A 599-nucleotide genomic window follows, 5' to 3' on the forward strand; every position below is an offset into this window, starting at 1 on the left:
AAAAAAGAATATACAGTAGAGAAAAGAGAGTCTCTTCAATAAGTGGTGCTGGGAAAACTGGACAGCTACATGTAAAAGAATGAAATTAGAACATTTTCTAACACCATACACAAAAATACATTCAAAATGGATTAAAGACCTAAATGTAAGACCAGATACCATAAAACACCTAGAGGAAAACATAGGCAGAACACTCTTTGACATAAATCACAGCAATATTATTTTGGATCCTTCTCCCAAAACAAAGGAAATTAAAAGCAAAAATAAACAAATGGGACCTAATTAAACTGAAAAGCTTTTGCACAGCAAAGGATACCATGGAGAAAATGAAAAGACAACCTATTGAATGGGAGAAAAAAATTGAAATGATATGACTGATAAGGGGTTAATATACAACATGTATAAACAGCTCAAACAACTCAACAGCAAAAAAAAAAAACCCAATTAAAAATGGGCAGGGGGCTTCCCTGGTGGCGCAGTGATTGAGAGTCCGCCTGCCGATGCAGGGGACACGGGTTCATGCCTCGGTCCGGGAAGATCCCACATGCCGCGGAGCAGCTAGGCCCGTGAGCCATGGCTGCTGAGCCTGCGCGTCTGGA

Source organism: Lipotes vexillifer, unplaced genomic scaffold (assembly GCF_000442215.2).
Source record: "Lipotes vexillifer unplaced genomic scaffold, Lipotes_vexillifer_v1.1 scaffold515, whole genome shotgun sequence".
Lineage (NCBI taxonomy): Eukaryota > Metazoa > Chordata > Mammalia > Artiodactyla > Lipotidae > Lipotes > Lipotes vexillifer.